This window comes from Myotis brandtii, unplaced genomic scaffold (genome assembly GCF_000412655.1).
Source record: "Myotis brandtii unplaced genomic scaffold, ASM41265v1 scaffold225, whole genome shotgun sequence".
NCBI lineage: Eukaryota > Metazoa > Chordata > Mammalia > Chiroptera > Vespertilionidae > Myotis > Myotis brandtii.
The window spans coordinates 4062214-4062457 of NW_005358435.1; the positions used below are offsets into that span (position 1 = coordinate 4062214).

General features: G+C 70.5%; 1 protein-coding gene across 1 annotated transcript in view; it reads left to right on the plus strand.

The window, feature by feature from the left end:
- Positions 1–6: 6 nt before the first annotated feature.
- Positions 7–244, plus strand: part of ABHD12 (abhydrolase domain containing 12) — a 64471-nt gene continuing 64233 nt past the window's right edge. Inside the window, exon 1 of the mRNA XM_005866211.2 lies at positions 7–20. The gene's annotated coding sequence lies outside the window, so the exon portion shown is untranslated. The remainder of the gene's footprint in view (positions 21–244) is intronic.

Sequence of the window (244 nt, forward strand, 5' to 3'; positions counted from 1 at the left end):
ATGAAGCGAGCGCTAGGCAGGTGAGGTGAGGCCCCCGCATAAGTTACCGGCCTGCGGGAGCGCCCCACACCGACCTTCCATCCTTCCGGAGGCCGCCTCCGACCTCCCGACGCCCTCCCTCCCCTCTCCGGTCCCTGAACTCCTGCATCCCTTTCCCAGGTCCCTACCCGCAGGAGCGCCCCTGCCAGCGCCCCAGCCCCCGAGTCGTCTTCTGGCCCCCACCCACCCAGCGCTCCCACTCCAG